This window comes from Schistocerca cancellata, unplaced genomic scaffold (genome assembly GCF_023864275.1).
Source record: "Schistocerca cancellata isolate TAMUIC-IGC-003103 unplaced genomic scaffold, iqSchCanc2.1 HiC_scaffold_556, whole genome shotgun sequence".
NCBI classification, from domain to species: Eukaryota; Metazoa; Arthropoda; class Insecta; order Orthoptera; family Acrididae; genus Schistocerca; species Schistocerca cancellata.
In genome coordinates this window covers 1-26,831 of record NW_026046569.1, presented here as the reverse complement: position 1 = coordinate 26,831, position 26,831 = coordinate 1, and the positions used below count along the sequence as shown (strand labels likewise).

The 26,831-nt window shown below is 53.9% G+C and overlaps 60 non-coding genes across 60 annotated transcripts; 12 read left to right on the top strand and 48 right to left on the bottom strand.

Annotated features, from left to right (window-relative positions):
* Positions 1 to 84: 84 nt before the first annotated feature.
* Trnas-aga (transfer RNA serine (anticodon AGA)) lies at positions 85 to 166 on the bottom strand. Its single transcript has one exon. It is a non-coding gene; the product is annotated as a tRNA-Ser (tRNA).
* A 140-nt stretch (positions 167 to 306) lies between these two features.
* Positions 307 to 379, bottom strand: Trnak-uuu (transfer RNA lysine (anticodon UUU)). Its single transcript has one exon. It is a non-coding gene; the product is annotated as a tRNA-Lys (tRNA).
* A 297-nt stretch (positions 380 to 676) lies between these two features.
* On the bottom strand, positions 677 to 748 carry Trnae-uuc (transfer RNA glutamic acid (anticodon UUC)). The gene has a single exon. It is a non-coding gene; the product is annotated as a tRNA-Glu (tRNA).
* A 322-nt stretch (positions 749 to 1,070) lies between these two features.
* Trnam-cau (transfer RNA methionine (anticodon CAU)) lies at positions 1,071 to 1,143 on the bottom strand. The gene has a single exon. It is a non-coding gene; the product is annotated as a tRNA-Met (tRNA).
* An 822-nt stretch (positions 1,144 to 1,965) lies between these two features.
* Trnag-ucc (transfer RNA glycine (anticodon UCC)) lies at positions 1,966 to 2,037 on the top strand. Its single transcript has one exon. It is a non-coding gene; the product is annotated as a tRNA-Gly (tRNA).
* A 270-nt stretch (positions 2,038 to 2,307) lies between these two features.
* Positions 2,308 to 2,389, bottom strand: Trnas-aga (transfer RNA serine (anticodon AGA)). The gene has a single exon. It is a non-coding gene; the product is annotated as a tRNA-Ser (tRNA).
* A 140-nt stretch (positions 2,390 to 2,529) lies between these two features.
* On the bottom strand, positions 2,530 to 2,602 carry Trnak-uuu (transfer RNA lysine (anticodon UUU)). The gene has a single exon. It is a non-coding gene; the product is annotated as a tRNA-Lys (tRNA).
* Positions 2,603 to 2,899: 297 nt separating this feature from the next.
* On the bottom strand, positions 2,900 to 2,971 carry Trnae-uuc (transfer RNA glutamic acid (anticodon UUC)). Its single transcript has one exon. It is a non-coding gene; the product is annotated as a tRNA-Glu (tRNA).
* A 322-nt stretch (positions 2,972 to 3,293) lies between these two features.
* On the bottom strand, positions 3,294 to 3,366 carry Trnam-cau (transfer RNA methionine (anticodon CAU)). The gene has a single exon. It is a non-coding gene; the product is annotated as a tRNA-Met (tRNA).
* Positions 3,367 to 4,188: 822 nt separating this feature from the next.
* Positions 4,189 to 4,260, top strand: Trnag-ucc (transfer RNA glycine (anticodon UCC)). The gene has a single exon. It is a non-coding gene; the product is annotated as a tRNA-Gly (tRNA).
* Positions 4,261 to 4,530: 270 nt separating this feature from the next.
* Trnas-aga (transfer RNA serine (anticodon AGA)) lies at positions 4,531 to 4,612 on the bottom strand. The gene has a single exon. It is a non-coding gene; the product is annotated as a tRNA-Ser (tRNA).
* A 140-nt stretch (positions 4,613 to 4,752) lies between these two features.
* Trnak-uuu (transfer RNA lysine (anticodon UUU)) lies at positions 4,753 to 4,825 on the bottom strand. Its single transcript has one exon. It is a non-coding gene; the product is annotated as a tRNA-Lys (tRNA).
* A 297-nt stretch (positions 4,826 to 5,122) lies between these two features.
* Positions 5,123 to 5,194, bottom strand: Trnae-uuc (transfer RNA glutamic acid (anticodon UUC)). Its single transcript has one exon. It is a non-coding gene; the product is annotated as a tRNA-Glu (tRNA).
* Positions 5,195 to 5,516: 322 nt separating this feature from the next.
* On the bottom strand, positions 5,517 to 5,589 carry Trnam-cau (transfer RNA methionine (anticodon CAU)). The gene has a single exon. It is a non-coding gene; the product is annotated as a tRNA-Met (tRNA).
* Positions 5,590 to 6,411: 822 nt separating this feature from the next.
* Positions 6,412 to 6,483, top strand: Trnag-ucc (transfer RNA glycine (anticodon UCC)). Its single transcript has one exon. It is a non-coding gene; the product is annotated as a tRNA-Gly (tRNA).
* A 270-nt stretch (positions 6,484 to 6,753) lies between these two features.
* On the bottom strand, positions 6,754 to 6,835 carry Trnas-aga (transfer RNA serine (anticodon AGA)). Its single transcript has one exon. It is a non-coding gene; the product is annotated as a tRNA-Ser (tRNA).
* A 140-nt stretch (positions 6,836 to 6,975) lies between these two features.
* Positions 6,976 to 7,048, bottom strand: Trnak-uuu (transfer RNA lysine (anticodon UUU)). The gene has a single exon. It is a non-coding gene; the product is annotated as a tRNA-Lys (tRNA).
* A 297-nt stretch (positions 7,049 to 7,345) lies between these two features.
* On the bottom strand, positions 7,346 to 7,417 carry Trnae-uuc (transfer RNA glutamic acid (anticodon UUC)). Its single transcript has one exon. It is a non-coding gene; the product is annotated as a tRNA-Glu (tRNA).
* Positions 7,418 to 7,739: 322 nt separating this feature from the next.
* Trnam-cau (transfer RNA methionine (anticodon CAU)) lies at positions 7,740 to 7,812 on the bottom strand. Its single transcript has one exon. It is a non-coding gene; the product is annotated as a tRNA-Met (tRNA).
* Positions 7,813 to 8,634: 822 nt separating this feature from the next.
* On the top strand, positions 8,635 to 8,706 carry Trnag-ucc (transfer RNA glycine (anticodon UCC)). Its single transcript has one exon. It is a non-coding gene; the product is annotated as a tRNA-Gly (tRNA).
* A 270-nt stretch (positions 8,707 to 8,976) lies between these two features.
* Positions 8,977 to 9,058, bottom strand: Trnas-aga (transfer RNA serine (anticodon AGA)). The gene has a single exon. It is a non-coding gene; the product is annotated as a tRNA-Ser (tRNA).
* A 140-nt stretch (positions 9,059 to 9,198) lies between these two features.
* On the bottom strand, positions 9,199 to 9,271 carry Trnak-uuu (transfer RNA lysine (anticodon UUU)). Its single transcript has one exon. It is a non-coding gene; the product is annotated as a tRNA-Lys (tRNA).
* Positions 9,272 to 9,568: 297 nt separating this feature from the next.
* Positions 9,569 to 9,640, bottom strand: Trnae-uuc (transfer RNA glutamic acid (anticodon UUC)). Its single transcript has one exon. It is a non-coding gene; the product is annotated as a tRNA-Glu (tRNA).
* A 322-nt stretch (positions 9,641 to 9,962) lies between these two features.
* On the bottom strand, positions 9,963 to 10,035 carry Trnam-cau (transfer RNA methionine (anticodon CAU)). Its single transcript has one exon. It is a non-coding gene; the product is annotated as a tRNA-Met (tRNA).
* Positions 10,036 to 10,857: 822 nt separating this feature from the next.
* Positions 10,858 to 10,929, top strand: Trnag-ucc (transfer RNA glycine (anticodon UCC)). Its single transcript has one exon. It is a non-coding gene; the product is annotated as a tRNA-Gly (tRNA).
* A 270-nt stretch (positions 10,930 to 11,199) lies between these two features.
* Trnas-aga (transfer RNA serine (anticodon AGA)) lies at positions 11,200 to 11,281 on the bottom strand. The gene has a single exon. It is a non-coding gene; the product is annotated as a tRNA-Ser (tRNA).
* Positions 11,282 to 11,421: 140 nt separating this feature from the next.
* Positions 11,422 to 11,494, bottom strand: Trnak-uuu (transfer RNA lysine (anticodon UUU)). The gene has a single exon. It is a non-coding gene; the product is annotated as a tRNA-Lys (tRNA).
* Positions 11,495 to 11,791: 297 nt separating this feature from the next.
* On the bottom strand, positions 11,792 to 11,863 carry Trnae-uuc (transfer RNA glutamic acid (anticodon UUC)). The gene has a single exon. It is a non-coding gene; the product is annotated as a tRNA-Glu (tRNA).
* Positions 11,864 to 12,185: 322 nt separating this feature from the next.
* On the bottom strand, positions 12,186 to 12,258 carry Trnam-cau (transfer RNA methionine (anticodon CAU)). The gene has a single exon. It is a non-coding gene; the product is annotated as a tRNA-Met (tRNA).
* An 822-nt stretch (positions 12,259 to 13,080) lies between these two features.
* Positions 13,081 to 13,152, top strand: Trnag-ucc (transfer RNA glycine (anticodon UCC)). The gene has a single exon. It is a non-coding gene; the product is annotated as a tRNA-Gly (tRNA).
* Positions 13,153 to 13,422: 270 nt separating this feature from the next.
* Trnas-aga (transfer RNA serine (anticodon AGA)) lies at positions 13,423 to 13,504 on the bottom strand. The gene has a single exon. It is a non-coding gene; the product is annotated as a tRNA-Ser (tRNA).
* A 140-nt stretch (positions 13,505 to 13,644) lies between these two features.
* On the bottom strand, positions 13,645 to 13,717 carry Trnak-uuu (transfer RNA lysine (anticodon UUU)). Its single transcript has one exon. It is a non-coding gene; the product is annotated as a tRNA-Lys (tRNA).
* Positions 13,718 to 14,014: 297 nt separating this feature from the next.
* Trnae-uuc (transfer RNA glutamic acid (anticodon UUC)) lies at positions 14,015 to 14,086 on the bottom strand. The gene has a single exon. It is a non-coding gene; the product is annotated as a tRNA-Glu (tRNA).
* A 322-nt stretch (positions 14,087 to 14,408) lies between these two features.
* Trnam-cau (transfer RNA methionine (anticodon CAU)) lies at positions 14,409 to 14,481 on the bottom strand. Its single transcript has one exon. It is a non-coding gene; the product is annotated as a tRNA-Met (tRNA).
* Positions 14,482 to 15,303: 822 nt separating this feature from the next.
* On the top strand, positions 15,304 to 15,375 carry Trnag-ucc (transfer RNA glycine (anticodon UCC)). The gene has a single exon. It is a non-coding gene; the product is annotated as a tRNA-Gly (tRNA).
* Positions 15,376 to 15,645: 270 nt separating this feature from the next.
* Trnas-aga (transfer RNA serine (anticodon AGA)) lies at positions 15,646 to 15,727 on the bottom strand. The gene has a single exon. It is a non-coding gene; the product is annotated as a tRNA-Ser (tRNA).
* Positions 15,728 to 15,867: 140 nt separating this feature from the next.
* Positions 15,868 to 15,940, bottom strand: Trnak-uuu (transfer RNA lysine (anticodon UUU)). Its single transcript has one exon. It is a non-coding gene; the product is annotated as a tRNA-Lys (tRNA).
* A 297-nt stretch (positions 15,941 to 16,237) lies between these two features.
* Trnae-uuc (transfer RNA glutamic acid (anticodon UUC)) lies at positions 16,238 to 16,309 on the bottom strand. Its single transcript has one exon. It is a non-coding gene; the product is annotated as a tRNA-Glu (tRNA).
* Positions 16,310 to 16,631: 322 nt separating this feature from the next.
* Positions 16,632 to 16,704, bottom strand: Trnam-cau (transfer RNA methionine (anticodon CAU)). The gene has a single exon. It is a non-coding gene; the product is annotated as a tRNA-Met (tRNA).
* Positions 16,705 to 17,526: 822 nt separating this feature from the next.
* Positions 17,527 to 17,598, top strand: Trnag-ucc (transfer RNA glycine (anticodon UCC)). Its single transcript has one exon. It is a non-coding gene; the product is annotated as a tRNA-Gly (tRNA).
* Positions 17,599 to 17,868: 270 nt separating this feature from the next.
* Positions 17,869 to 17,950, bottom strand: Trnas-aga (transfer RNA serine (anticodon AGA)). The gene has a single exon. It is a non-coding gene; the product is annotated as a tRNA-Ser (tRNA).
* Positions 17,951 to 18,090: 140 nt separating this feature from the next.
* Positions 18,091 to 18,163, bottom strand: Trnak-uuu (transfer RNA lysine (anticodon UUU)). The gene has a single exon. It is a non-coding gene; the product is annotated as a tRNA-Lys (tRNA).
* Positions 18,164 to 18,460: 297 nt separating this feature from the next.
* Positions 18,461 to 18,532, bottom strand: Trnae-uuc (transfer RNA glutamic acid (anticodon UUC)). Its single transcript has one exon. It is a non-coding gene; the product is annotated as a tRNA-Glu (tRNA).
* Positions 18,533 to 18,854: 322 nt separating this feature from the next.
* Trnam-cau (transfer RNA methionine (anticodon CAU)) lies at positions 18,855 to 18,927 on the bottom strand. The gene has a single exon. It is a non-coding gene; the product is annotated as a tRNA-Met (tRNA).
* An 822-nt stretch (positions 18,928 to 19,749) lies between these two features.
* Positions 19,750 to 19,821, top strand: Trnag-ucc (transfer RNA glycine (anticodon UCC)). The gene has a single exon. It is a non-coding gene; the product is annotated as a tRNA-Gly (tRNA).
* A 270-nt stretch (positions 19,822 to 20,091) lies between these two features.
* Trnas-aga (transfer RNA serine (anticodon AGA)) lies at positions 20,092 to 20,173 on the bottom strand. Its single transcript has one exon. It is a non-coding gene; the product is annotated as a tRNA-Ser (tRNA).
* A 140-nt stretch (positions 20,174 to 20,313) lies between these two features.
* Trnak-uuu (transfer RNA lysine (anticodon UUU)) lies at positions 20,314 to 20,386 on the bottom strand. Its single transcript has one exon. It is a non-coding gene; the product is annotated as a tRNA-Lys (tRNA).
* Positions 20,387 to 20,683: 297 nt separating this feature from the next.
* Positions 20,684 to 20,755, bottom strand: Trnae-uuc (transfer RNA glutamic acid (anticodon UUC)). Its single transcript has one exon. It is a non-coding gene; the product is annotated as a tRNA-Glu (tRNA).
* A 322-nt stretch (positions 20,756 to 21,077) lies between these two features.
* On the bottom strand, positions 21,078 to 21,150 carry Trnam-cau (transfer RNA methionine (anticodon CAU)). Its single transcript has one exon. It is a non-coding gene; the product is annotated as a tRNA-Met (tRNA).
* An 822-nt stretch (positions 21,151 to 21,972) lies between these two features.
* Positions 21,973 to 22,044, top strand: Trnag-ucc (transfer RNA glycine (anticodon UCC)). The gene has a single exon. It is a non-coding gene; the product is annotated as a tRNA-Gly (tRNA).
* A 270-nt stretch (positions 22,045 to 22,314) lies between these two features.
* Positions 22,315 to 22,396, bottom strand: Trnas-aga (transfer RNA serine (anticodon AGA)). Its single transcript has one exon. It is a non-coding gene; the product is annotated as a tRNA-Ser (tRNA).
* Positions 22,397 to 22,536: 140 nt separating this feature from the next.
* On the bottom strand, positions 22,537 to 22,609 carry Trnak-uuu (transfer RNA lysine (anticodon UUU)). Its single transcript has one exon. It is a non-coding gene; the product is annotated as a tRNA-Lys (tRNA).
* Positions 22,610 to 22,903: 294 nt separating this feature from the next.
* On the bottom strand, positions 22,904 to 22,975 carry Trnae-uuc (transfer RNA glutamic acid (anticodon UUC)). The gene has a single exon. It is a non-coding gene; the product is annotated as a tRNA-Glu (tRNA).
* Positions 22,976 to 23,297: 322 nt separating this feature from the next.
* Trnam-cau (transfer RNA methionine (anticodon CAU)) lies at positions 23,298 to 23,370 on the bottom strand. Its single transcript has one exon. It is a non-coding gene; the product is annotated as a tRNA-Met (tRNA).
* Positions 23,371 to 24,195: 825 nt separating this feature from the next.
* On the top strand, positions 24,196 to 24,267 carry Trnag-ucc (transfer RNA glycine (anticodon UCC)). Its single transcript has one exon. It is a non-coding gene; the product is annotated as a tRNA-Gly (tRNA).
* A 270-nt stretch (positions 24,268 to 24,537) lies between these two features.
* Trnas-aga (transfer RNA serine (anticodon AGA)) lies at positions 24,538 to 24,619 on the bottom strand. The gene has a single exon. It is a non-coding gene; the product is annotated as a tRNA-Ser (tRNA).
* Positions 24,620 to 24,759: 140 nt separating this feature from the next.
* On the bottom strand, positions 24,760 to 24,832 carry Trnak-uuu (transfer RNA lysine (anticodon UUU)). The gene has a single exon. It is a non-coding gene; the product is annotated as a tRNA-Lys (tRNA).
* Positions 24,833 to 25,129: 297 nt separating this feature from the next.
* Positions 25,130 to 25,201, bottom strand: Trnae-uuc (transfer RNA glutamic acid (anticodon UUC)). The gene has a single exon. It is a non-coding gene; the product is annotated as a tRNA-Glu (tRNA).
* A 322-nt stretch (positions 25,202 to 25,523) lies between these two features.
* Positions 25,524 to 25,596, bottom strand: Trnam-cau (transfer RNA methionine (anticodon CAU)). The gene has a single exon. It is a non-coding gene; the product is annotated as a tRNA-Met (tRNA).
* Positions 25,597 to 26,417: 821 nt separating this feature from the next.
* Trnag-ucc (transfer RNA glycine (anticodon UCC)) lies at positions 26,418 to 26,489 on the top strand. The gene has a single exon. It is a non-coding gene; the product is annotated as a tRNA-Gly (tRNA).
* The last annotated feature ends 342 nt before the right edge of the window (positions 26,490 to 26,831 follow it).

The following is a 26,831-nucleotide window of genomic DNA, read 5'->3' as shown; positions in this document are numbered from 1 at the left end:
GGTGTGGCGAGGTACCAAAACGACAGGCAAACCGCGAAATTTTCTGCTCCTCCTTCCTAAAGAAAAAAAGAGAAGAAAAACGGACGCAGTCGGTAGGACTCGAACCTACGCTCCCAGAGGGAATCTGATTTCTAGTCAGACGCCTTAACCACTCGGCCACGACTGCTCGTATCTGAAGCTTCCCTCGAATCGTGAAAAATCCAACCGGTCTGCGCAGAATGTTGACAGGAAACGAACTCTGTGCACTGATTACGGCAGGGATACCAGCGCTACGAGACGAGCCATTACGGAAGCGTTAAAAATCTTCGCCCGGACAGGGACTCGAACCCTGAACCCTTAGGTTAAAAGCCTAATGCTCTACCGTCTGAGCTATCCGGGCTGATGCCCGTTGTGGGTGGAGCGGCTGCAAGCAATGTGAATAATTGGAACGAGTGTGTAGGCGTACTACGGTAATTGCTGGCTTCTGGCGCAACTGGCGACTTCACCGACTTCCCACTGACGCTGGTAGCAGCCCAACAGCGGACCAGTGCCTCTTCTGCCTTTATCCCGGTGCTGACAGTAATTGCATCTTGTGCCTGTTTTCCCCGATTACGTTCGGTTGAAGCTCCGGAAGGAGGGCGACAAAACGAAGGTTGGAAGGCTAAAACATGGAGGGACGTGTGCGCAAAAACTTCTCTTCCGGTACCGGGAATCGAACCCGGGCCTCCTGGGTGAAAGCCAGGTATCGTAGCCTCTAGACCACACCGGATCTGCTCAATAAACGTGACATTTACTCCCTCTCCTCCCGCATTTCGTGCTGAATCCGGACTCAGTGGTGTTCTCTGTTTGCGAGCGTATTTGTGCGTGCAGACTGGCATGGCACACAGCTCGAAACTGACTATTCATTGCCGTTTGCATCATATTTTACTCATAACAGGGGAGGAGAAAGATCAAAGTTGTACCTCGCCATAATTGGAAGTAAACATTTTTACGCTGAGGCGTGGACTCCTTGGTGATAACAAACGACAATTAAGTTCGTTCCCTAGCAACAGCAGCGCCGTTAATTCAGCCATGATGTACAGCAAATTAAATGCCCCGGGTGAGGATCGAACTCACGACCTTAAGATTATGAGACTTACGCGCTACCTACTGCGCTACCGAGGCACGCTGCAACAAGCGTCCCAGGAAACTTGGTAAGTCGCACATATTAGAGATAGACAGTTTGCGCTTTCTCAAGAATCTGCTGTGTTGCTACACGTGCTTTCCCGACTGGCTAGATTAAACTGCTGCCGCAGCTTTTTCAACGGAAAGCAGCACTGCCCGAGGTAACAGTACATCGCCCTTGCGGCACCTGGACACAGCGGCCTGTAGGGCCAGGCCGACGCTAGAGTTCAGAAATAGCACGCGACCGTCCAAGTACGGCCTCTTGCGTGCTGCGTGTTTGGTTCTTCTCACAGCGAATCCTGCTACACATTCCTGAGGCTGACGCAGCTCAAGCGAGCAATCGGCGCGGCGGCATTATAGCGAGAACAGCAAAACGATGCATCGGCCGGGAATCGAAGCCGGGCCGCCCGCGTGGTAGGCGAACAACCTACCACTTTTTTAGTTGTTGTTCTCATTTTGTTAGTTGCATTTGTAGGGGGCGGACGTCCGATGACGTCCGTGCTAGCCGAGCATATTCCCGAGCAGCTGTCTGCAGGGAAAGTGGGATTGCCACCCAGCGACGTCGGATACGACCGAAAGAAGTGCTACACACGCGGAGTCCCCCACTACACTGCCTTATAGCGACCGCTCATCACTATCGTGTGAGTAACGTTGCGGCCGCGGCGACGAGTCTTGCCCAAAGACGCAGCGTGCGTGGAGGCGCTACCCGAATGCGTGTGGATGCACCCTCCTACCTCGTAAAGCGCCTACAGCTACTATCACCGTGGGCCGCTGCCGGCGGGCGGGAAGCCGACACAGCGCGGCGTTGCGAGCAGCGGATGTGCGGTGGTGGTGTAATGGTGAGCATAGTTGCCTTCCCAGCAGTTGATCCGGGTTCGATTCCCGGCCACCGCAACGGGCGCAATTTTTTGCGTATGAGTATGTGAGCCACGTTAACGTTTTCTTTCCGTCGTTGCTCCACGCAGGCCATCCTGTAGTATGTCCCGACTTGTCCCGACTTTGCTCGGCTGACGCGAAAGCTGACGCTTGGAATTCGCCCTTATCAAAAGGACAGGCGCTATAAACGACTGTGAGAGGTGAGGTGTGGCGAGGTACCAAAACGACAGGCAAACCGCGAAATTTTCTGCTCCTCCTTCCTAAAGAAAAAAAGAGAAGAAAAACGGACGCAGTCGGTAGGACTCGAACCTACGCTCCCAGAGGGAATCTGATTTCTAGTCAGACGCCTTAACCACTCGGCCACGACTGCTCGTATCTGAAGCTTCCCTCGAATCGTGAAAAATCCAACCGGTCTGCGCAGAATGTTGACAGGAAACGAACTCTGTGCACTGATTACGGCAGGGATACCAGCGCTACGAGACGAGCCATTACGGAAGCGTTAAAAATCTTCGCCCGGACAGGGACTCGAACCCTGAACCCTTAGGTTAAAAGCCTAATGCTCTACCGTCTGAGCTATCCGGGCTGATGCCCGTTGTGGGTGGAGCGGCTGCAAGCAATGTGAATAATTGGAACGAGTGTGTAGGCGTACTACGGTAATTGCTGGCTTCTGGCGCAACTGGCGACTTCACCGACTTCCCACTGACGCTGGTAGCAGCCCAACAGCGGACCAGTGCCTCTTCTGCCTTTATCCCGGTGCTGACAGTAATTGCATCTTGTGCCTGTTTTCCCCGATTACGTTCGGTTGAAGCTCCGGAAGGAGGGCGACAAAACGAAGGTTGGAAGGCTAAAACATGGAGGGACGTGTGCGCAAAAACTTCTCTTCCGGTACCGGGAATCGAACCCGGGCCTCCTGGGTGAAAGCCAGGTATCGTAGCCTCTAGACCACACCGGATCTGCTCAATAAACGTGACATTTACTCCCTCTCCTCCCGCATTTCGTGCTGAATCCGGACTCAGTGGTGTTCTCTGTTTGCGAGCGTATTTGTGCGTGCAGACTGGCATGGCACACAGCTCGAAACTGACTATTCATTGCCGTTTGCATCATATTTTACTCATAACAGGGGAGGAGAAAGATCAAAGTTGTACCTCGCCATAATTGGAAGTAAACATTTTTACGCTGAGGCGTGGACTCCTTGGTGATAACAAACGACAATTAAGTTCGTTCCCTAGCAACAGCAGCGCCGTTAATTCAGCCATGATGTACAGCAAATTAAATGCCCCGGGTGAGGATCGAACTCACGACCTTAAGATTATGAGACTTACGCGCTACCTACTGCGCTACCGAGGCACGCTGCAACAAGCGTCCCAGGAAACTTGGTAAGTCGCACATATTAGAGATAGACAGTTTGCGCTTTCTCAAGAATCTGCTGTGTTGCTACACGTGCTTTCCCGACTGGCTAGATTAAACTGCTGCCGCAGCTTTTTCAACGGAAAGCAGCACTGCCCGAGGTAACAGTACATCGCCCTTGCGGCACCTGGACACAGCGGCCTGTAGGGCCAGGCCGACGCTAGAGTTCAGAAATAGCACGCGACCGTCCAAGTACGGCCTCTTGCGTGCTGCGTGTTTGGTTCTTCTCACAGCGAATCCTGCTACACATTCCTGAGGCTGACGCAGCTCAAGCGAGCAATCGGCGCGGCGGCATTATAGCGAGAACAGCAAAACGATGCATCGGCCGGGAATCGAAGCCGGGCCGCCCGCGTGGTAGGCGAACAACCTACCACTTTTTTAGTTGTTGTTCTCATTTTGTTAGTTGCATTTGTAGGGGGCGGACGTCCGATGACGTCCGTGCTAGCCGAGCATATTCCCGAGCAGCTGTCTGCAGGGAAAGTGGGATTGCCACCCAGCGACGTCGGATACGACCGAAAGAAGTGCTACACACGCGGAGTCCCCCACTACACTGCCTTATAGCGACCGCTCATCACTATCGTGTGAGTAACGTTGCGGCCGCGGCGACGAGTCTTGCCCAAAGACGCAGCGTGCGTGGAGGCGCTACCCGAATGCGTGTGGATGCACCCTCCTACCTCGTAAAGCGCCTACAGCTACTATCACCGTGGGCCGCTGCCGGCGGGCGGGAAGCCGACACAGCGCGGCGTTGCGAGCAGCGGATGTGCGGTGGTGGTGTAATGGTGAGCATAGTTGCCTTCCCAGCAGTTGATCCGGGTTCGATTCCCGGCCACCGCAACGGGCGCAATTTTTTGCGTATGAGTATGTGAGCCACGTTAACGTTTTCTTTCCGTCGTTGCTCCACGCAGGCCATCCTGTAGTATGTCCCGACTTGTCCCGACTTTGCTCGGCTGACGCGAAAGCTGACGCTTGGAATTCGCCCTTATCAAAAGGACAGGCGCTATAAACGACTGTGAGAGGTGAGGTGTGGCGAGGTACCAAAACGACAGGCAAACCGCGAAATTTTCTGCTCCTCCTTCCTAAAGAAAAAAAGAGAAGAAAAACGGACGCAGTCGGTAGGACTCGAACCTACGCTCCCAGAGGGAATCTGATTTCTAGTCAGACGCCTTAACCACTCGGCCACGACTGCTCGTATCTGAAGCTTCCCTCGAATCGTGAAAAATCCAACCGGTCTGCGCAGAATGTTGACAGGAAACGAACTCTGTGCACTGATTACGGCAGGGATACCAGCGCTACGAGACGAGCCATTACGGAAGCGTTAAAAATCTTCGCCCGGACAGGGACTCGAACCCTGAACCCTTAGGTTAAAAGCCTAATGCTCTACCGTCTGAGCTATCCGGGCTGATGCCCGTTGTGGGTGGAGCGGCTGCAAGCAATGTGAATAATTGGAACGAGTGTGTAGGCGTACTACGGTAATTGCTGGCTTCTGGCGCAACTGGCGACTTCACCGACTTCCCACTGACGCTGGTAGCAGCCCAACAGCGGACCAGTGCCTCTTCTGCCTTTATCCCGGTGCTGACAGTAATTGCATCTTGTGCCTGTTTTCCCCGATTACGTTCGGTTGAAGCTCCGGAAGGAGGGCGACAAAACGAAGGTTGGAAGGCTAAAACATGGAGGGACGTGTGCGCAAAAACTTCTCTTCCGGTACCGGGAATCGAACCCGGGCCTCCTGGGTGAAAGCCAGGTATCGTAGCCTCTAGACCACACCGGATCTGCTCAATAAACGTGACATTTACTCCCTCTCCTCCCGCATTTCGTGCTGAATCCGGACTCAGTGGTGTTCTCTGTTTGCGAGCGTATTTGTGCGTGCAGACTGGCATGGCACACAGCTCGAAACTGACTATTCATTGCCGTTTGCATCATATTTTACTCATAACAGGGGAGGAGAAAGATCAAAGTTGTACCTCGCCATAATTGGAAGTAAACATTTTTACGCTGAGGCGTGGACTCCTTGGTGATAACAAACGACAATTAAGTTCGTTCCCTAGCAACAGCAGCGCCGTTAATTCAGCCATGATGTACAGCAAATTAAATGCCCCGGGTGAGGATCGAACTCACGACCTTAAGATTATGAGACTTACGCGCTACCTACTGCGCTACCGAGGCACGCTGCAACAAGCGTCCCAGGAAACTTGGTAAGTCGCACATATTAGAGATAGACAGTTTGCGCTTTCTCAAGAATCTGCTGTGTTGCTACACGTGCTTTCCCGACTGGCTAGATTAAACTGCTGCCGCAGCTTTTTCAACGGAAAGCAGCACTGCCCGAGGTAACAGTACATCGCCCTTGCGGCACCTGGACACAGCGGCCTGTAGGGCCAGGCCGACGCTAGAGTTCAGAAATAGCACGCGACCGTCCAAGTACGGCCTCTTGCGTGCTGCGTGTTTGGTTCTTCTCACAGCGAATCCTGCTACACATTCCTGAGGCTGACGCAGCTCAAGCGAGCAATCGGCGCGGCGGCATTATAGCGAGAACAGCAAAACGATGCATCGGCCGGGAATCGAAGCCGGGCCGCCCGCGTGGTAGGCGAACAACCTACCACTTTTTTAGTTGTTGTTCTCATTTTGTTAGTTGCATTTGTAGGGGGCGGACGTCCGATGACGTCCGTGCTAGCCGAGCATATTCCCGAGCAGCTGTCTGCAGGGAAAGTGGGATTGCCACCCAGCGACGTCGGATACGACCGAAAGAAGTGCTACACACGCGGAGTCCCCCACTACACTGCCTTATAGCGACCGCTCATCACTATCGTGTGAGTAACGTTGCGGCCGCGGCGACGAGTCTTGCCCAAAGACGCAGCGTGCGTGGAGGCGCTACCCGAATGCGTGTGGATGCACCCTCCTACCTCGTAAAGCGCCTACAGCTACTATCACCGTGGGCCGCTGCCGGCGGGCGGGAAGCCGACACAGCGCGGCGTTGCGAGCAGCGGATGTGCGGTGGTGGTGTAATGGTGAGCATAGTTGCCTTCCCAGCAGTTGATCCGGGTTCGATTCCCGGCCACCGCAACGGGCGCAATTTTTTGCGTATGAGTATGTGAGCCACGTTAACGTTTTCTTTCCGTCGTTGCTCCACGCAGGCCATCCTGTAGTATGTCCCGACTTGTCCCGACTTTGCTCGGCTGACGCGAAAGCTGACGCTTGGAATTCGCCCTTATCAAAAGGACAGGCGCTATAAACGACTGTGAGAGGTGAGGTGTGGCGAGGTACCAAAACGACAGGCAAACCGCGAAATTTTCTGCTCCTCCTTCCTAAAGAAAAAAAGAGAAGAAAAACGGACGCAGTCGGTAGGACTCGAACCTACGCTCCCAGAGGGAATCTGATTTCTAGTCAGACGCCTTAACCACTCGGCCACGACTGCTCGTATCTGAAGCTTCCCTCGAATCGTGAAAAATCCAACCGGTCTGCGCAGAATGTTGACAGGAAACGAACTCTGTGCACTGATTACGGCAGGGATACCAGCGCTACGAGACGAGCCATTACGGAAGCGTTAAAAATCTTCGCCCGGACAGGGACTCGAACCCTGAACCCTTAGGTTAAAAGCCTAATGCTCTACCGTCTGAGCTATCCGGGCTGATGCCCGTTGTGGGTGGAGCGGCTGCAAGCAATGTGAATAATTGGAACGAGTGTGTAGGCGTACTACGGTAATTGCTGGCTTCTGGCGCAACTGGCGACTTCACCGACTTCCCACTGACGCTGGTAGCAGCCCAACAGCGGACCAGTGCCTCTTCTGCCTTTATCCCGGTGCTGACAGTAATTGCATCTTGTGCCTGTTTTCCCCGATTACGTTCGGTTGAAGCTCCGGAAGGAGGGCGACAAAACGAAGGTTGGAAGGCTAAAACATGGAGGGACGTGTGCGCAAAAACTTCTCTTCCGGTACCGGGAATCGAACCCGGGCCTCCTGGGTGAAAGCCAGGTATCGTAGCCTCTAGACCACACCGGATCTGCTCAATAAACGTGACATTTACTCCCTCTCCTCCCGCATTTCGTGCTGAATCCGGACTCAGTGGTGTTCTCTGTTTGCGAGCGTATTTGTGCGTGCAGACTGGCATGGCACACAGCTCGAAACTGACTATTCATTGCCGTTTGCATCATATTTTACTCATAACAGGGGAGGAGAAAGATCAAAGTTGTACCTCGCCATAATTGGAAGTAAACATTTTTACGCTGAGGCGTGGACTCCTTGGTGATAACAAACGACAATTAAGTTCGTTCCCTAGCAACAGCAGCGCCGTTAATTCAGCCATGATGTACAGCAAATTAAATGCCCCGGGTGAGGATCGAACTCACGACCTTAAGATTATGAGACTTACGCGCTACCTACTGCGCTACCGAGGCACGCTGCAACAAGCGTCCCAGGAAACTTGGTAAGTCGCACATATTAGAGATAGACAGTTTGCGCTTTCTCAAGAATCTGCTGTGTTGCTACACGTGCTTTCCCGACTGGCTAGATTAAACTGCTGCCGCAGCTTTTTCAACGGAAAGCAGCACTGCCCGAGGTAACAGTACATCGCCCTTGCGGCACCTGGACACAGCGGCCTGTAGGGCCAGGCCGACGCTAGAGTTCAGAAATAGCACGCGACCGTCCAAGTACGGCCTCTTGCGTGCTGCGTGTTTGGTTCTTCTCACAGCGAATCCTGCTACACATTCCTGAGGCTGACGCAGCTCAAGCGAGCAATCGGCGCGGCGGCATTATAGCGAGAACAGCAAAACGATGCATCGGCCGGGAATCGAAGCCGGGCCGCCCGCGTGGTAGGCGAACAACCTACCACTTTTTTAGTTGTTGTTCTCATTTTGTTAGTTGCATTTGTAGGGGGCGGACGTCCGATGACGTCCGTGCTAGCCGAGCATATTCCCGAGCAGCTGTCTGCAGGGAAAGTGGGATTGCCACCCAGCGACGTCGGATACGACCGAAAGAAGTGCTACACACGCGGAGTCCCCCACTACACTGCCTTATAGCGACCGCTCATCACTATCGTGTGAGTAACGTTGCGGCCGCGGCGACGAGTCTTGCCCAAAGACGCAGCGTGCGTGGAGGCGCTACCCGAATGCGTGTGGATGCACCCTCCTACCTCGTAAAGCGCCTACAGCTACTATCACCGTGGGCCGCTGCCGGCGGGCGGGAAGCCGACACAGCGCGGCGTTGCGAGCAGCGGATGTGCGGTGGTGGTGTAATGGTGAGCATAGTTGCCTTCCCAGCAGTTGATCCGGGTTCGATTCCCGGCCACCGCAACGGGCGCAATTTTTTGCGTATGAGTATGTGAGCCACGTTAACGTTTTCTTTCCGTCGTTGCTCCACGCAGGCCATCCTGTAGTATGTCCCGACTTGTCCCGACTTTGCTCGGCTGACGCGAAAGCTGACGCTTGGAATTCGCCCTTATCAAAAGGACAGGCGCTATAAACGACTGTGAGAGGTGAGGTGTGGCGAGGTACCAAAACGACAGGCAAACCGCGAAATTTTCTGCTCCTCCTTCCTAAAGAAAAAAAGAGAAGAAAAACGGACGCAGTCGGTAGGACTCGAACCTACGCTCCCAGAGGGAATCTGATTTCTAGTCAGACGCCTTAACCACTCGGCCACGACTGCTCGTATCTGAAGCTTCCCTCGAATCGTGAAAAATCCAACCGGTCTGCGCAGAATGTTGACAGGAAACGAACTCTGTGCACTGATTACGGCAGGGATACCAGCGCTACGAGACGAGCCATTACGGAAGCGTTAAAAATCTTCGCCCGGACAGGGACTCGAACCCTGAACCCTTAGGTTAAAAGCCTAATGCTCTACCGTCTGAGCTATCCGGGCTGATGCCCGTTGTGGGTGGAGCGGCTGCAAGCAATGTGAATAATTGGAACGAGTGTGTAGGCGTACTACGGTAATTGCTGGCTTCTGGCGCAACTGGCGACTTCACCGACTTCCCACTGACGCTGGTAGCAGCCCAACAGCGGACCAGTGCCTCTTCTGCCTTTATCCCGGTGCTGACAGTAATTGCATCTTGTGCCTGTTTTCCCCGATTACGTTCGGTTGAAGCTCCGGAAGGAGGGCGACAAAACGAAGGTTGGAAGGCTAAAACATGGAGGGACGTGTGCGCAAAAACTTCTCTTCCGGTACCGGGAATCGAACCCGGGCCTCCTGGGTGAAAGCCAGGTATCGTAGCCTCTAGACCACACCGGATCTGCTCAATAAACGTGACATTTACTCCCTCTCCTCCCGCATTTCGTGCTGAATCCGGACTCAGTGGTGTTCTCTGTTTGCGAGCGTATTTGTGCGTGCAGACTGGCATGGCACACAGCTCGAAACTGACTATTCATTGCCGTTTGCATCATATTTTACTCATAACAGGGGAGGAGAAAGATCAAAGTTGTACCTCGCCATAATTGGAAGTAAACATTTTTACGCTGAGGCGTGGACTCCTTGGTGATAACAAACGACAATTAAGTTCGTTCCCTAGCAACAGCAGCGCCGTTAATTCAGCCATGATGTACAGCAAATTAAATGCCCCGGGTGAGGATCGAACTCACGACCTTAAGATTATGAGACTTACGCGCTACCTACTGCGCTACCGAGGCACGCTGCAACAAGCGTCCCAGGAAACTTGGTAAGTCGCACATATTAGAGATAGACAGTTTGCGCTTTCTCAAGAATCTGCTGTGTTGCTACACGTGCTTTCCCGACTGGCTAGATTAAACTGCTGCCGCAGCTTTTTCAACGGAAAGCAGCACTGCCCGAGGTAACAGTACATCGCCCTTGCGGCACCTGGACACAGCGGCCTGTAGGGCCAGGCCGACGCTAGAGTTCAGAAATAGCACGCGACCGTCCAAGTACGGCCTCTTGCGTGCTGCGTGTTTGGTTCTTCTCACAGCGAATCCTGCTACACATTCCTGAGGCTGACGCAGCTCAAGCGAGCAATCGGCGCGGCGGCATTATAGCGAGAACAGCAAAACGATGCATCGGCCGGGAATCGAAGCCGGGCCGCCCGCGTGGTAGGCGAACAACCTACCACTTTTTTAGTTGTTGTTCTCATTTTGTTAGTTGCATTTGTAGGGGGCGGACGTCCGATGACGTCCGTGCTAGCCGAGCATATTCCCGAGCAGCTGTCTGCAGGGAAAGTGGGATTGCCACCCAGCGACGTCGGATACGACCGAAAGAAGTGCTACACACGCGGAGTCCCCCACTACACTGCCTTATAGCGACCGCTCATCACTATCGTGTGAGTAACGTTGCGGCCGCGGCGACGAGTCTTGCCCAAAGACGCAGCGTGCGTGGAGGCGCTACCCGAATGCGTGTGGATGCACCCTCCTACCTCGTAAAGCGCCTACAGCTACTATCACCGTGGGCCGCTGCCGGCGGGCGGGAAGCCGACACAGCGCGGCGTTGCGAGCAGCGGATGTGCGGTGGTGGTGTAATGGTGAGCATAGTTGCCTTCCCAGCAGTTGATCCGGGTTCGATTCCCGGCCACCGCAACGGGCGCAATTTTTTGCGTATGAGTATGTGAGCCACGTTAACGTTTTCTTTCCGTCGTTGCTCCACGCAGGCCATCCTGTAGTATGTCCCGACTTGTCCCGACTTTGCTCGGCTGACGCGAAAGCTGACGCTTGGAATTCGCCCTTATCAAAAGGACAGGCGCTATAAACGACTGTGAGAGGTGAGGTGTGGCGAGGTACCAAAACGACAGGCAAACCGCGAAATTTTCTGCTCCTCCTTCCTAAAGAAAAAAAGAGAAGAAAAACGGACGCAGTCGGTAGGACTCGAACCTACGCTCCCAGAGGGAATCTGATTTCTAGTCAGACGCCTTAACCACTCGGCCACGACTGCTCGTATCTGAAGCTTCCCTCGAATCGTGAAAAATCCAACCGGTCTGCGCAGAATGTTGACAGGAAACGAACTCTGTGCACTGATTACGGCAGGGATACCAGCGCTACGAGACGAGCCATTACGGAAGCGTTAAAAATCTTCGCCCGGACAGGGACTCGAACCCTGAACCCTTAGGTTAAAAGCCTAATGCTCTACCGTCTGAGCTATCCGGGCTGATGCCCGTTGTGGGTGGAGCGGCTGCAAGCAATGTGAATAATTGGAACGAGTGTGTAGGCGTACTACGGTAATTGCTGGCTTCTGGCGCAACTGGCGACTTCACCGACTTCCCACTGACGCTGGTAGCAGCCCAACAGCGGACCAGTGCCTCTTCTGCCTTTATCCCGGTGCTGACAGTAATTGCATCTTGTGCCTGTTTTCCCCGATTACGTTCGGTTGAAGCTCCGGAAGGAGGGCGACAAAACGAAGGTTGGAAGGCTAAAACATGGAGGGACGTGTGCGCAAAAACTTCTCTTCCGGTACCGGGAATCGAACCCGGGCCTCCTGGGTGAAAGCCAGGTATCGTAGCCTCTAGACCACACCGGATCTGCTCAATAAACGTGACATTTACTCCCTCTCCTCCCGCATTTCGTGCTGAATCCGGACTCAGTGGTGTTCTCTGTTTGCGAGCGTATTTGTGCGTGCAGACTGGCATGGCACACAGCTCGAAACTGACTATTCATTGCCGTTTGCATCATATTTTACTCATAACAGGGGAGGAGAAAGATCAAAGTTGTACCTCGCCATAATTGGAAGTAAACATTTTTACGCTGAGGCGTGGACTCCTTGGTGATAACAAACGACAATTAAGTTCGTTCCCTAGCAACAGCAGCGCCGTTAATTCAGCCATGATGTACAGCAAATTAAATGCCCCGGGTGAGGATCGAACTCACGACCTTAAGATTATGAGACTTACGCGCTACCTACTGCGCTACCGAGGCACGCTGCAACAAGCGTCCCAGGAAACTTGGTAAGTCGCACATATTAGAGATAGACAGTTTGCACTTTCTCAAGAATCTGCTGTGTTGCTACACGTGCTTTCCCGACTGGCTAGATTAAACTGCTGCCGCAGCTTTTTCAACGGAAAGCAGCACTGCCCGAGGTAACAGTACATCGCCCTTGCGGCACCTGGACACAGCGGCCTGTAGGGCCAGGCCGACGCTAGAGTTCAGAAATAGCACGCGACCGTCCAAGTACGGCCTCTTGCGTGCTGCGTGTTTGGTTCTTCTCACAGCGAATCCTGCTACACATTCCTGAGGCTGACGCAGCTCAAGCGAGCAATCGGCGCGGCGGCATTATAGCGAGAACAGCAAAACGATGCATCGGCCGGGAATCGAAGCCGGGCCGCCCGCGTGGTAGGCGAACAACCTACCACTTTTTTAGTTGTTGTTCTCATTTTGTTAGTTGCATTTGTAGGGGGCGGACGTCCGATGACGTCCGTGCTAGCCGAGCATATTCCCGAGCAGCTGTCTGCAGGGAAAGTGGGATTGCCACCCAGCGACGTCGGATACGACCGAAAGAAGTGCTACACACGCGGAGTCCCCCACTACACTGCCTTATAGCGACCGCTCATCACTATCGTGTGAGTAACGTTGCGGCCGCGGCGACGAGTCTTGCCCAAAGACGCAGCGTGCGTGGAGGCGCTACCCGAATGCGTGTGGATGCACCCTCCTACCTCGTAAAGCGCCTACAGCTACTATCACCGTGGGCCGCTGCCGGCGGGCGGGAAGCCGACACAGCGCGGCGTTGCGAGCAGCGGATGTGCGGTGGTGGTGTAATGGTGAGCATAGTTGCCTTCCCAGCAGTTGATCCGGGTTCGATTCCCGGCCACCGCAACGGGCGCAATTTTTTGCGTATGAGTATGTGAGCCACGTTAACGTTTTCTTTCCGTCGTTGCTCCACGCAGGCCATCCTGTAGTATGTCCCGACTTGTCCCGACTTTGCTCGGCTGACGCGAAAGCTGACGCTTGGAATTCGCCCTTATCAAAAGGACAGGCGCTATAAACGACTGTGAGAGGTGAGGTGTGGCGAGGTACCAAAACGACAGGCAAACCGCGAAATTTTCTGCTCCTCCTTCCTAAAGAAAAAAAGAGAAGAAAAACGGACGCAGTCGGTAGGACTCGAACCTACGCTCCCAGAGGGAATCTGATTTCTAGTCAGACGCCTTAACCACTCGGCCACGACTGCTCGTATCTGAAGCTTCCCTCGAATCGTGAAAAATCCAACCGGTCTGCGCAGAATGTTGACAGGAAACGAACTCTGTGCACTGATTACGGCAGGGATACCAGCGCTACGAGACGAGCCATTACGGAAGCGTTAAAAATCTTCGCCCGGACAGGGACTCGAACCCTGAACCCTTAGGTTAAAAGCCTAATGCTCTACCGTCTGAGCTATCCGGGCTGATGCCCGTTGTGGGTGGAGCGGCTGCAAGCAATGTGAATAATTGGAACGAGTGTGTAGGCGTACTACGGTAATTGCTGGCTTCTGGCGCAACTGGCGACTTCACCGACTTCCCACTGACGCTGGTAGCAGCCCAACAGCGGACCAGTGCCTCTTCTGCCTTTATCCCGGTGCTGACAGTAATTGCATCTTGTGCCTGTTTTCCCCGATTACGTTCGGTTGAAGCTCCGGAAGGAGGGCGACAAAACGAAGGTTGGAAGGCTAAAACATGGAGGGACGTGTGCGCAAAAACTTCTCTTCCGGTACCGGGAATCGAACCCGGGCCTCCTGGGTGAAAGCCAGGTATCGTAGCCTCTAGACCACACCGGATCTGCTCAATAAACGTGACATTTACTCCCTCTCCTCCCGCATTTCGTGCTGAATCCGGACTCAGTGGTGTTCTCTGTTTGCGAGCGTATTTGTGCGTGCAGACTGGCATGGCACACAGCTCGAAACTGACTATTCATTGCCGTTTGCATCATATTTTACTCATAACAGGGGAGGAGAAAGATCAAAGTTGTACCTCGCCATAATTGGAAGTAAACATTTTTACGCTGAGGCGTGGACTCCTTGGTGATAACAAACGACAATTAAGTTCGTTCCCTAGCAACAGCAGCGCCGTTAATTCAGCCATGATGTACAGCAAATTAAATGCCCCGGGTGAGGATCGAACTCACGACCTTAAGATTATGAGACTTACGCGCTACCTACTGCGCTACCGAGGCACGCTGCAACAAGCGTCCCAGGAAACTTGGTAAGTCGCACATATTAGAGATAGACAGTCTGCGCTTTCTCAAGAATCTGCTGTGTTGCTACACGTGCTTTCCCGACTGGCTAGATTAAACTGCTGCCGCAGCTTTTTCAACGGAAAGCAGCACTGCCCGAGGTAACAGTACATCGCCCTTGCGGCACCTGGACACAGCGGCCTGTAGGGCCAGGCCGACGCTAGAGTTCAGAAATAGCACGCGACCGTCCAAGTACGGCCTCTTGCGTGCTGCGTGTTTGGTTCTTCTCACAGCGAATCCTGCTACACATTCCTGAGGCTGACGCAGCTCAAGCGAGCAATCGGCGCGGCGGCATTATAGCGAGAACAGCAAAACGATGCATCGGCCGGGAATCGAAGCCGGGCCGCCCGCGTGGTAGGCGAACAACCTACCACTTTTTTAGTTGTTGTTCTCATTTTGTTAGTTGCATTTGTAGGGGGCGGACGTCCGATGACGTCCGTGCTAGCCGAGCATATTCCCGAGCAGCTGTCTGCAGGGAAAGTGGGATTGCCACCCAGCGACGTCGGATACGACCGAAAGAAGTGCTACACACGCGGAGTCCCCCACTACACTGCCTTATAGCGACCGCTCATCACTATCGTGTGAGTAACGTTGCGGCCGCGGCGACGAGTCTTGCCCAAAGACGCAGCGTGCGTGGAGGCGCTACCCGAATGCGTGTGGATGCACCCTCCTACCTCGTAAAGCGCCTACAGCTACTATCACCGTGGGCCGCTGCCGGCGGGCGGGAAGCCGACACAGCGCGGCGTTGCGAGCAGCGGATGTGCGGTGGTGGTGTAATGGTGAGCATAGTTGCCTTCCCAGCAGTTGATCCGGGTTCGATTCCCGGCCACCGCAACGGGCGCAATTTTTTGCGTATGAGTATGTGAGCCACGTTAACGTTTTCTTTCCGTCGTTGCTCCACGCAGGCCATCCTGTAGTATGTCCCGACTTGTCCCGACTTTGCTCGGCTGACGCGAAAGCTGACGCTTGGAATTCGCCCTTATCAAAAGGACAGGCGCTATAAACGACTGTGAGAGGTGAGGTGTGGCGAGGTACCAAAACGACAGGCAAACCGCGAAATTTTCTGCTCCTCCTTCCTAAAGAAAAAAAGAGAAGAAAAACGGACGCAGTCGGTAGGACTCGAACCTACGCTCCCAGAGGGAATCTGATTTCTAGTCAGACGCCTTAACCACTCGGCCACGACTGCTCGTATCTGAAGCTTCCCTCGAATCGTGAAAAATCCAACCGGTCTGCGCAGAATGTTGACAGGAAACGAACTCTGTGCACTGATTACGGCAGGGATACCAGCGCTACGAGACGAGCCATTACGGAAGCGTTAAAAATCTTCGCCCGGACAGGGACTCGAACCCTGAACCCTTAGGTTAAAAGCCTAATGCTCTACCGTCTGAGCTATCCGGGCTGATGCCCGTTGTGGGTGGAGCGGCTGCAAGCAATGTGAATAATTGGAACGAGTGTGTAGGCGTACTACGGTAATTGCTGGCTTCTGGCGCAACTGGCGACTTCACCGACTTCCCACTGACGCTGGTAGCAGCCCAACAGCGGACCAGTGCCTCTTCTGCCTTTATCCCGGTGCTGACAGTAATTGCATCTTGTGCCTGTTTTCCCCGATTACGTTCGGTTGAAGCTCCGGAAGGAGGGCGACAAAACGAAGGTTGGAAGGCTAAAACATGGAGGGACGTGTGCGCAAAAACTTCTCTTCCGGTACCGGGAATCGAACCCGGGCCTCCTGGGTGAAAGCCAGGTATCGTAGCCTCTAGACCACACCGGATCTGCTCAATAAACGTGACATTTACTCCCTCTCCTCCCGCATTTCGTGCTGAATCCGGACTCAGTGGTGTTCTCTGTTTGCGAGCGTATTTGTGCGTGCAGACTGGCATGGCACACAGCTCGAAACTGACTATTCATTGCCGTTTGCATCATATTTTACTCATAACAGGGGAGGAGAAAGATCAAAGTTGTACCTCGCCATAATTGGAAGTAAACATTTTTACGCTGAGGCGTGGACTCCTTGGTGATAACAAACGACAATTAAGTTCGTTCCCTAGCAACAGCAGCGCCGTTAATTCAGCCATGATGTACAGCAAATTAAATGCCCCGGGTGAGGATCGAACTCACGACCTTAAGATTATGAGACTTACGCGCTACCTACTGCGCTACCGAGGCACGCTGCAACAAGCGTCCCAGGAAACTTGGTAAGTCGCACATATTAGAGATAGACAGTTTGCGCTTTCTCAAGAATCTGCTGTGTTGCTACACGTGCTTTCCCGACTGGCTAGATTAAACTGCTGCCGCAGCTTTTTCAACGGAAAGCAGCACTGCCCGAGGTAACAGTACATCGCCCTTGCGGCACCTGGACACAGCGGCCTGTAGGGCCAGGCCGACGCTAGAGTTCAGAAATAGCACGCGACCGTCCAAGTACGGCCTCTTGCGTGCTGCGTGTTTGGTTCTTCTCACAGCGAATCCTGCTACACATTCCTGAGGCTGACGCAGCTCAAGCGAGCAATCGGCGCGGCGGCATTATAGCGAGAACAGCAAAACGATGCATCGGCCGGGAATCGAAGCCGGGCCGCCCGCGTGGTAGGCGAACAACCTACCACTTTTTTAGTTGTTGTTCTCATTTTGTTAGTTGCATTTGTAGGGGGCGGACGTCCGATGACGTCCGTGCTAGCCGAGCATATTCCCGAGCAGCTGTCTGCAGGGAAAGTGGGATTGCCACCCAGCGACGTCGGATACGACCGAAAGAAGTGCTACACACGCGGAGTCCCCCACTACACTGCCTTATAGCGACCGCTCATCACTATCGTGTGAGTAACGTTGCGGCCGCGGCGACGAGTCTTGCCCAAAGACGCAGCGTGCGTGGAGGCGCTACCCGAATGCGTGTGGATGCACCCTCCTACCTCGTAAAGCGCCTACAGCTACTATCACCGTGGGCCGCTGCCGGCGGGCGGGAAGCCGACACAGCGCGGCGTTGCGAGCAGCGGATGTGCGGTGGTGGTGTAATGGTGAGCATAGTTGCCTTCCCAGCAGTTGATCCGGGTTCGATTCCCGGCCACCGCAACGGGCGCAATTTTTTGCGTATGAGTATGTGAGCCACGTTAACGTTTTCTTTCCGTCGTTGCTCCACGCAGGCCATCCTGTAGTATGTCCCGACTTGTCCCGACTTTGCTCGGCTGACGCGAAAGCTGACGCTTGGAATTCGCCCTTATCAAAAGGACAGGCGCTATAAACGACTGTGAGAGGTGAGGTGTGGCGAGGTACCAAAACGACAGGCAAACCGCGAAATTTTCTGCTCCTCCTTCCTAAAGAAAAAAAGAGAAGAAAAACGGACGCAGTCGGTAGGACTCGAACCTACGCTCCCAGAGGGAATCTGATTTCTAGTCAGACGCCTTAACCACTCGGCCACGACTGCTCGTATCTGAAGCTTCCCTCGAATCGTGAAAAATCCAACCGGTCTGCGCAGAATGTTGACAGGAAACGAACTCTGTGCACTGATTACGGCAGGGATACCAGCGCTACGAGACGAGCCATTACGGAAGCGTTAAAAATCTTCGCCCGGACAGGGACTCGAACCCTGAACCCTTAGGTTAAAAGCCTAATGCTCTACCGTCTGAGCTATCCGGGCTGATGCCCGTTGTGGGTGGAGCGGCTGCAAGCAATGTGAATAATTGGAACGAGTGTGTAGGCGTACTACGGTAATTGCTGGCTTCTGGCGCAACTGGCGACTTCACCGACTTCCCACTGACGCTGGTAGCAGCCCAACAGCGGACCAGTGCCTCTTCTGCCTTTATCCCGGTGCTGACAGTAATTGCATCTTGTGCCTGTTTTCCCCGATTACGTTCGGTTGAAGCTCCGGAAGGAGGGCGACAAAACGAAGGTTGGAAGGCTAAAACATGGAGGGACGTGTGCGCAAAAACTTCTCTTCCGGTACCGGGAATCGAACCCGGGCCTCCTGGGTGAAAGCCAGGTATCGTAGCCTCTAGACCACACCGGATCTGCTCAATAAACGTGACATTTACTCCCTCTCCTCCCGCATTTCGTGCTGAATCCGGACTCAGTGGTGTTCTCTGTTTGCGAGCGTATTTGTGCGTGCAGACTGGCATGGCACACAGCTCGAAACTGACTATTCATTGCCGTTTGCATCATATTTTACTCATAACAGGGGAGGAGAAAGATCAAAGTTGTACCTCGCCATAATTGGAAGTAAACATTTTTACGCTGAGGCGTGGACTCCTTGGTGATAACAAACGACAATTAAGTTCGTTCCCTAGCAACAGCAGCGCCGTTAATTCAGCCATGATGTACAGCAAATTAAATGCCCCGGGTGAGGATCGAACTCACGACCTTAAGATTATGAGACTTACGCGCTACCTACTGCGCTACCGAGGCACGCTGCAACAAGCGTCCCAGGAAACTTGGTAAGTCGCACATATTAGAGATAGACAGTCTGCGCTTTCTCAAGAATCTGCTGTGTTGCTACACGTGCTTTCCCGACTGGCTAGATTAAACTGCTGCCGCAGCTTTTTCAACGGAAAGCAGCACTGCCCGAGGTAACAGTACATCGCCCTTGCGGCACCTGGACACAGCGGCCTGTAGGGCCAGGCCGACGCTAGAGTTCAGAAATAGCACGCGACCGTCCAAGTACGGCCTCTTGCGTGCTGCGTGTTTGGTTCTTCTCACAGCGAATCCTGCTACACATTCCTGAGGCTGACGCAGCTCAAGCGAGCAATCGGCGCGGCGGCATTATAGCGAGAACAGCAAAACGATGCATCGGCCGGGAATCGAAGCCGGGCCGCCCGCGTGGTAGGCGAACAACCTACCACTTTTTTAGTTGTTGTTCTCATTTTGTTAGTTGCATTTGTAGGGGGCGGACGTCCGATGACGTCCGTGCTAGCCGAGCATATTCCCGAGCAGCTGTCTGCAGGGAAAGTGGGATTGCCACCCAGCGACGTCGGATACGACCGAAAGAAGTGCTACACACGCGGAGTCCCCCACTACACTGCCTTATAGCGACCGCTCATCACTATCGTGTGAGTAACGTTGCGGCCGCGGCGACGAGTCTTGCCCAAAGACGCAGCGTGCGTGGAGGCGCTACCCGAATGCGTGTGGATGCACCCTCCTACCTCGTAAAGCGCCTACAGCTACTATCACCGTGGGCCGCTGCCGGCGGGCGGGAAGCCGACACAGCGCGGCGTTGCGAGCAGCGGATGTGCGGTGGTGGTGTAATGGTGAGCATAGTTGCCTTCCCAGCAGTTGATCCGGGTTCGATTCCCGGCCACCGCAACGGGCGCAATTTTTTGCGTATGAGTATGTGAGCCACGTTAACGTTTTCTTTCCGTCGTTGCTCCACGCAGGCCATCCTGTAGTATGTCCCGACTTGTCCCGACTTTGCTCGGCTGACGCGAAAGCTGACGCTTGGAATTCGCCCTTATCAAAAGGACAGGCGCTATAAACGACTGTGAGAGGTGAGGTGTGGCGAGGTACCAAAACGACAGGCAAACCGCGAAATTTTCTGCTCCTCCTTCCTAAAGAAAAAAAGAGAAGAAAAACGGACGCAGTCGGTAGGACTCGAACCTACGCTCCCAGAGGGAATCTGATTTCTAGTCAGACGCCTTAACCACTCGGCCACGACTGCTCGTATCTGAAGCTTCCCTCGAATCGTGAAAAATCCAACCGGTCTGCGCAGAATGTTGACAGGAAACGAACTCTGTGCACTGATTACGGCAGGGATACCAGCGCTACGAGACGAGCCATTACGGAAGCGTTAAAAATCTTCGCCCGGACAGGGACTCGAACCCTGAACCCTTAGGTTAAAAGCCTAATGCTCTACCGTCTGAGCTATCCGGGCTGATGCCCGTTGTGGGTGGAGCGGCTGCAAGCAATGTGAATAATTGGAACGAGTGTGTAGGCGTACTACGGTAATTGCTGGCTTCTGGCGCAACTGGCGACTTCACCGACTTCCCACTGACGCTGGTAGCAGCCCAACAGCGGACCAGTGCCTCTTCTGCCTTTATCCCGGTGCTGACAGTAATTGCATCTTGTGCCTGTTTTCCCCGATTACGTTCGGTTGAAGCTCCGGAAGGAGGGCGACAAAACGAAGGTTGGAAGGCTAAAACATGGAGGGACGTGTGCGCAAAAACTTCTCTTCCGGTACCGGGAATCGAACCCGGGCCTCCTGGGTGAAAGCCAGGTATCGTAGCCTCTAGACCACACCGGATCTGCTCAATAAACGTGACATTTACTCCCTCTCCTCCCGCATTTCGTGCTGAATCCGGACTCAGTGGTGTTCTCTGTTTGCGAGCGTATTTGTGCGTGCAGACTGGCATGGCACACAGCTCGAAACTGACTATTCATTGCCGTTTGCATCATATTTTACTCATAACAGGGGAGGAGAAAGATCAAAGTTGTACCTCGCCATAATTGGAAGTAAACATTTTTACGCTGAGGCGTGGACTCCTTGGTGATAACAAACGACAATTAAGTTCGTTCCCTAGCAACAGCAGCGCCGTTAATTCAGCCATGATGTACAGCAAATTAAATGCCCCGGGTGAGGATCGAACTCACGACCTTAAGATTATGAGACTTACGCGCTACCTACTGCGCTACCGAGGCACGCTGCAACAAGCGTCCCAGGAAACTTGGTAAGTCGCACATATTAGAGATAGACAGTTTGCGCTTTCTCAAGAATCTGCTGTGTTGCTACACGTGCTTTCCCGACTGGCTAGATTAAACTGCTGCCGCAGCTTTTTCAACGGAAAGCAGCACTGCCCGAGGTAACAGTACATCGCCCTTGCGGCACCTGGACACAGCGGCCTGTAGGGCCAGGCCGACGCTAGAGTTCAGAAATAGCACGCGACCGTCCAAGTACGGCCTCTTGCGTGCTGCGTGTTTGGTTCTTCTCACAGCGAATCCTGCTACACATTCCTGAGGCTGACGCAGCTCAAGCGAGCAATCGGCGCGGCGGCATTATAGCGAGAACAGCAAAACGATGCATCGGCCGGGAATCGAAGCCGGGCCGCCCGCGTGGTAGGCGAACAACCTACCACTTTTTTAGTTGTTGTTCTCATTTTGTTAGTTGCATTTGTAGGGGGCGGACGTCCGATGACGTCCGTGCTAGCCGAGCATATTCCCGAGCAGCTGTCTGCAGGGAAAGTGGGATTGCCACCCAGCGACGTCGGATACGACCGAAAGAAGTGCTACACACGCGGAGTCCCCCACTACACTGCCTTATAGCGACCGCTCATCACTATCGTGTGAGTAACGTTGCGGCCGCGGCGACGAGTCTTGCCCAAAGACGCAGCGTGCGTGGAGGCGCTACCCGAATGCGTGTGGATGCACCCTCCTACCTCGTAAAGCGCCTACAGCTACTATCACCGTGGGCCGCTGCCGGCGGGCGGGAAGCCGACACAGCGCGGCGTTGCGAGCAGCGGATGTGCGGTGGTGGTGTAATGGTGAGCATAGTTGCCTTCCCAGCAGTTGATCCGGGTTCGATTCCCGGCCACCGCAACGGGCGCAATTTTTTGCGTATGAGTATGTGAGCCACGTTAACGTTTTCTTTCCGTCGTTGCTCCACGCAGGCCATCCTGTAGTATGTCCCGACTTGTCCCGACTTTGCTCGGCTGACGCGAAAGCTGACGCTTGGAATTCGCCCTTATCAAAAGGACAGGCGCTATAAACGACTGTGAGAGGTGAGGTGTGGCGAGGTACCAAAACGACAGGCAAACCGCGAAATTTTCTGCTCCTCCTTCCTAAAGAAAAAAAGAGAAGAAAAACGGACGCAGTCGGTAGGACTCGAACCTACGCTCCCAGAGGGAATCTGATTTCTAGTCAGACGCCTTAACCACTCGGCCACGACTGCTCGTATCTGAAGCTTCCCTCGAATCGTGAAAAATCCAACCGGTCTGCGCAGAATGTTGACAGGAAACGAACTCTGTGCACTGATTACGGCAGGGATACCAGCGCTACGAGACGAGCCATTACGGAAGCGTTAAAAATCTTCGCCCGGACAGGGACTCGAACCCTGAACCCTTAGGTTAAAAGCCTAATGCTCTACCGTCTGAGCTATCCGGGCTGATGCCCGTTGTGGTGGAGCGGCTGCAAGCAATGTGAATAATTGGAACGAGTGTGTAGGCGTACTAACGGTAATTGCTGGCTTCTGGCGCAACTGGCGACTTCACCGACTTCCCACTGACGCTGGTAGCAGCCCAACAGCGGACCAGTGCCTCTTCTGCCTTTATCCCGGTGCTGACAGTAATTGCATCTTGTGCCTGTTTTCCCCGATTACGTTCGGTGAAGCTCGGAAGGAGGGCGACAAACGAAGGTTGGAAGGCTAAAACATGGAGGGACGTGTGCGCAAAAACTTCTCTTCCGGTACCGGGAATCGAACCCGGGCCTCCTGGGTGAAAGCCAGGTATCGTAGCCTCTAGACCACACCGGATCTGCTCAATAAACGTGACATTTACTCCCTCTCCTCCCGCATTTCGTGCTGAATCCGGACTCAGTGGTGTTCTCTGTTTGCGAGCGTATTTGTGCGTGCAGACTGGCATGGCACACAGCTCGAAACTGACTATTCATTGCCGTTTGCATCATATTTTACTCATAACAGGGGAGGAGAAAGATCAAAGTTGTACCTCGCCATAATTGGAAGTAAACATTTTTACGCTGAGGCGTGGACTCCTTGGTGATAACAAACGACAATTAAGTTCGTTCCCTAGCAACAGCAGCGCCGTTAATTCAGCCATGATGTACAGCAAATTAAATGCCCCGGGTGAGGATCGAACTCACGACCTTAAGATTATGAGACTTACGCGCTACCTACTGCGCTACCGAGGCACGCTGCAACAAGCGTCCCAGGAAACTTGGTAAGTCGCACATATTAGAGATAGACAGTCTGCGCTTTCTCAAGAATCTGCTGTGTTGCTACACGTGCCTTTCCCGACTGGCTAGATTAAACTGCTGCCGCAGCTTTTTCAACGGAAAGCAGCACTGCCCGAGGTAACAGTACATCGCCCTTGCGGCACCTGGACACAGCGGCCTGTAGGGCCAGGCCGACGCTAGAGTTCAGAAATAGCACGCGACCGTCCCAAGTACGGCCTCTTGCGTGCTGCGTGTTTGGTTCTTCTCACAGCGAATCCTGCTACACATTCCTGAGGCTGACGCAGCTCAAGCGAGCAATCGGCGCGGCGGCATTATAGCGAGAACAGCAAAACGATGCATCGGCCGGGAATCGAAGCCGGGCCGCCCGCGTGGTAGGCGAACAACCTACCACTTTTTTAGTTGTTGTTCTCATTTTGTTAGTTGCATTTGTAGGGGGCGGACGTCCGATGACGTCCGTGCTAGCCGAGCATATTCCCGAGCAGCTGTCTGCAGGGAAAGTGGGATTGCCACCCAGCGACGTCGGATACGACCGAAAGAAGTGCTACACACGCGGAGTCCCCCACTACACTGCCTTATAGCGACCGCTCATCACTATCGTGTGAGTAACGTTGCGGCCGCGGCGACGAGTCTTGCCCAAAGACGCAGCGTGCGTGGAGGCGCTACCCGAATGCGTGTGGATGCACCCCTCCTACCTCGTAAAGCGCCTACAGCTACTATCACCGTGGGCCGCTGCCGGCGGGCGGGAAGCCGACACAGCGCGGCGTTGCGAGCAGCGGATGTGCGGTGGTGGTGTAATGGTGAGCATAGTTGCCTTCCCAGCAGTTGATCCGGGTTCGATTCCCGGCCACCGCAACGGGCGCAATTTTTTGCGTATGAGTATGTGAGCCACGTTAACGTTTTCTTTCCGTCGTTGCTCCACGCAGGCCATCCTGTAGTATGTCCCGACTTGTCCCGACTTTGCTCGGCTGACGCGAAAGCTGACGCTTGGAATTCGCCCTTATCAAAAGGACAGGCGCTATAAACGACTGTGAGAGGTGAGGTGTGGCGAGGTACCAAAACGACAGGCAAACCGCGAAATTTTCTGCTCCTCCTTCCTAAAGAAAAAAAGAGAAGAAAAACGGACGCAGTCGGTAGGACTCGAACCTACGCTCCCAGAGGGAATCTGATTTCTAGTCAGACGCCTTAACCACTCGGCCACGACTGCTCGTATCTGAAGCTTCCCTCGAATCGTGAAAAATCCAACCGGTCTGCGCAGAATGTTGACAGGAAACGAACTCTGTGCACTGATTACGGCAGGGATACCAGCGCTACGAGACGAGCCATTACGGAAGCGTTAAAAATCTTCGCCCGGACAGGGACTCGAACCCTGAACCCTTAGGTTAAAAGCCTAATGCTCTACCGTCTGAGCTATCCGGGCTGATGCCCGTTGTGGGTGGAGCGGCTGCAAGCAATGTGAATAATTGGAACGAGTGTGTAGGCGTACTACGGTAATTGCTGGCTTCTGGCGCAACTGGCGACTTCACCGACTTCCCCACTGACGCTGGTAGCAGCCCAACAGCGGACCAGTGCCTCTTCTGCCTTTATCCCGGTGCTGACAGTAATTGCATCTTGTGCCTGTTTTCCCCGATTACGTTCGGTTGAAGCTCCGGAAGGAGGCGACAAAACGAAGGTTGGAAGGCTAAAACATGGAGGGACGTGTGCGCAAAAACTTCTCTTCCGGTACCGGGAATCGAACCCGGGCCTCCTGGGTGAAAGCCAGGTATCGTAGCCTCTAGACCACACCGGATCTGCTCAATAAACGTGACATTTACTCCCTCTCCTCCCGCATTTCGTGCTGAATCCGGACTCAGTGGTGTTCTCTGTTTGCGAGCGTATTTGTGCGTGCAGACTGGCATGGCACACAGCTCGAAACTGACTATTCATTGCCGTTTGCATCATATTTTACTCATAACAGGGGAGGAGAAAGATCAAAGTTGTACCTCGCCATAATTGGAAGTAAACATTTTTACGCTGAGGCGTGGACTCCTTGGTGATAACAAACGACAATTAAGTTCGTTCCCTAGCAACAGCAGCGCCGTTAATTCAGCCATGATGTACAGCAAATTAAATGCCCCGGGTGAGGATCGAACTCACGACCTTAAGATTATGAGACTTACGCGCTACCTACTGCGCTACCGAGGCACGCTGCAACAAGCGTCCCAGGAAACTTGGTAAGTCGCACTATTAGAGATAGACAGTCTGCGCTTTCTCAAGAATCTGCTGTGTTGCTACACGTGCTTTCCCGACTGGCTAGATTAAACTGCTGCCGCAGCTTTTTCAACGGAAAGCAGCACTGCCCGAGGTAACAGTACATCGCCCTTGCGGCACCTGGACACAGCGGCCTGTAGGGCCAGGCCGACGCTAGAGTTCAGAAATAGCACGCGACCGTCCAAGTACGGCCTCTTGCGTGCTGCGTGTTTGGTTCTTCTCACAGCGAATCCTGCTACACATTCCTGAGGCTGACGCAGCTCAAGCGAGCAATCGGCGCGGCGGCATTATAGCGAGAACAGCAAAACGATGCATCGGCCGGGAATCGAAGCCGGGCCGCCCGCGTGGTAGGCGAACAACCTACCACTTTTTTAGTTGTTGTTCTCATTTTGTTAGTTGCATTTGTAGGGGGCGGACGTCCGATGACGTCCGTGCTAGCCGAGCATATTCCCGAGCAGCTGTCTGCAGGGAAAGTGGGATTGCCACCCAGCGACGTCGGATACGACCGAAAGAAGTGCTACACACGCGGAGTCCCCCACTACACTGCCTTATAGCGACCGCTCATCACTATCGTGTGAGTAACGTTGCGGCCGCGGCGACGAGTCTTGCCCAAAGACGCAGCGTGCGTGGAGGCGCTACCCGAATGCGTGTGGATGCACCCTCCTACCTCGTAAAGCGCCTACAGCTACTATCACCGTGGGCCGCTGCCGGCGGGCGGGAAGCCGACACAGCGCGGCGTTGCGAGCAGCGGATGTGCGGTGGTGGTGTAATGGTGAGCATAGTTGCCTTCCCAGCAGTTGATCCGGGTTCGATTCCCGGCCACCGCAACGGGCGCAATTTTTTGCGTATGAGTATGTGAGCCACGTTAACGTTTTCTTTCCGTCGTTGCTCCACGCAGGCCATCCTGTAGTATGTCCCGACTTGTCCCGACTTTGCTCGGCTGACGCGAAAGCTGACGCTTGGAATTCGCCCTTATCAAAAGGACAGGCGCTATAAACGACTGTGAGAGGTGAGGTGTGGCGAGGTACCAAAACGACAGGCAAACCGCGAAATTTTCTGCTCCTCCTTCCTAAAGAAAAAAAGAGAAGAAAAACGGACGCAGTCGGTAGGACTCGAACCTACGCTCCCAGAGGGAATCTGATTTCTAGTCAGACGCCTTAACCACTCGG